General features: G+C 41.2%; 1 protein-coding gene across 1 annotated transcript in view; it reads left to right on the top strand.

Annotated features, from left to right (window-relative positions):
* The first annotated feature begins 1,288 nt into the window (after nt 1-1,288).
* The window catches only part of LOC143297944 (uncharacterized), a 36,126-nt gene continuing 34,914 nt past the window's right edge, over nt 1,289-2,500 (top strand). Inside the window, exon 1 of the mRNA XM_076610557.1 lies at nt 1,289-1,427. The gene's annotated coding sequence lies outside the window, so the exon portion shown is untranslated. The remainder of the gene's footprint in view (nt 1,428-2,500) is intronic.

Below are 2,500 nucleotides of genomic sequence, written 5' to 3'. Positions count from 1 at the left end.
TTACTCTCCCCCTCCCCCCCCCCACGCCCTCACCTCCCCCCCCCCACCTTCCCACCTCCCCACATCCCTCCCCGGAAATCATCGACCCGGGACCACAACATTGATCGATCTTCGATAGATTGATCGATCCAACGATCCGTAGCGCGTGTGTGATTGACTGGTCCGGGCCAGTCTGCCGTGACTGCTGTGGGGGGTGGGGGGTGGGGGACGGGGGGAGAAGGGGGTGGGGCGCTTCAATGGCTGTCACACCTGGCTGAGCACAGGCTTCCTCAACTCGCTGGTTGGCTGTTTGCCTGTGGGTGATTGTGAGGTTTTTGTGCAGCGTCGTTAGTTTTGGTGCACCTGAAAATTTTGTCGCCCGTGGTTTTTTTTTTCTTTGTGTGTGTGGGGGGGGGGGGGGGGGAAGAGGGGTGTATGTGTCTGTGCGTGTGTATGTGATAGTGTGTATGTCTAAGTGTGTGTGTGTGTGTGTGTGTGTGCTTACATGTGTATACGTGTATGTGATAGTGTGTATGTGTGTGTGTGTGTGTGTATGTGCGCGCGCGCGCGCCCGACCATCCTGATGTCTGTCTGATGAAAAAAAATATTGAATGCATATTGTATTTCCCTCATTGAAGAAAGAAAATCCATCTAATCCATCCATCCATTTATCCCTCCTCTCTCTCTCTCTCTCTCTCTGTGTGTGTGTGTGTGTGTGTCTGACTTCCCATCCGTCGTCGTCTGTCTGTCTGTCTGTGTTTATGGAGTTATGTTGTTAAAGAGATATGACTATTTGGAACATATAATACAGTTATGGACGTTTTTAGGTATTTCAAATTTCCATCAAAGGTTTAAATTATTTCCTTTCTCTTTTTTTTTCTTTTTCTTTCTTCTTTTTTTTTTAAACTGTTCATCAGATGAGCTATCCGTCACTGTGAAATGATGTTGTAAAAATTAAAAAAAACAAAAAAAAAAAAAATAAAAAAAACCGCATGCGAAAATTGAACAAAAAGTTTGCCTCGAGAGAACGGACATTATATTAAGATGTCGGCGTATCAACCAACCCCCATGGCGACAAAATATCCCAACGGCGACAATCTGACCACTGATATGACTGACGACAATTAAGCAGTCCCGTCACACTGGTGAACAGGCCGTGAAATGTTGGACCCATGACGTTCACGCTGGTGAAAAAGCCGTGAAATCTTGGATCAATGACGTTCACGGCCAAGTCTGTAATTTTTTCTTTTTTTGTGACCGGGATTTTTTGCAGTGTTAACTCTGGCTCAGTGAGGGAATCGTTTGAGCTCTGCCGTGTAGATCAAAAGGTTGTGTTGTGCGTGTGTGGTGGCTCAACTTTGTACGTTGTTGGTTGTGTTGAAGGCTCTTGTCTCTTCCTTCCCACGGTTGTTGGAGAGAGAGAGAGAGAGAAGGAAGAAAAAAAGTGGGTAAGTCTTCATTTGTTTGTCTCTTTTATTTTTGGTTGTTTTTTCTTTCGTTCATTTATCTGTTTATTTATGTATTTATTCATTCATTTATCTTATCTATGCATTTGTTTATTCAATTATTTGCTTCACTGTTTGTCTATTCATTTCTGTATCTATTTATTGATTTGTTTATTTATTTATTTGTTTATTTAATCATTTGTTTATTCATTTCTCCATTTGCTTATCTATTTATTTATTCAGTTATTTATCTATCTATTTCTTGATTGATTGGTTGATTTATCTGTATGTTTATCTTGTCTATATATTTGTTCATTCACACCTTCTTTCTCCGTTCTTTCTTCTCTTATCCATCCATTCATAATTCCTGCATGTATCCATCAACATCGTGTGTGTGTGTGTGTGTGTGTGTGTGTTTGAGGAGGGAAGGCTGAAGGATGGGTTAACAGAAGACTTTTGCCTTCCACGAACACCGAGAATGCTGATACGGTTCATCAGCTGTCATGTTGAAGTTGAAGTGCGACGTTGTGAGCACAGTTTTAGCATGAAGCTTGCTGATGCCCTTTTGTCTTTGTTTGCATTGCAATAATGTGTACTGCTGAACATTTAAAGTTATTGTATTGTATTGTATTGTATTGTATTTCTCTTTTTACCACAACAGATTTCTCTGTGTGAAATTCGGGTTGCTCTCCCCAGGGAGAGCGCGTCGCTAAACAAACTACAGCGCCACCCTTTTTTTGACTCACTTGTATAAACACAAGTGAGTCTATGTTTTAACCCGGTGTTCGGTTGTCTGTGTGTGTGTGTGTGTGTGTGTGTGTGTGTGTGTGTGTGTGTGTGTGTGTGTCCGTGTGTCTGTGTGTCCGTGGTAAACTTTAACATTGACATTTTCTCTGCAAATACGTTGTCAGTTGACACCAAATAAGGCATAAAAATAGGAAAAATTCAGTTCTTTCCAGTCATCTTTAAAACAATATTGCACCTCTGGGATGGGCACAAAAAATAAAAAAGAAGCCAAATTATATGCAAACTGCATTTACTGTTATATTTATATTATTTTTGTATTCTCTAAACTT

Source organism: Babylonia areolata, chromosome 23 (assembly GCF_041734735.1).
Source record: "Babylonia areolata isolate BAREFJ2019XMU chromosome 23, ASM4173473v1, whole genome shotgun sequence".
Classification (NCBI taxonomy): domain Eukaryota; kingdom Metazoa; phylum Mollusca; class Gastropoda; order Neogastropoda; family Buccinidae; genus Babylonia; species Babylonia areolata.
The sequence above is the reverse complement of the archived record's forward strand: the minus strand, read 5'-3'. Positions and strand labels throughout refer to the sequence as shown.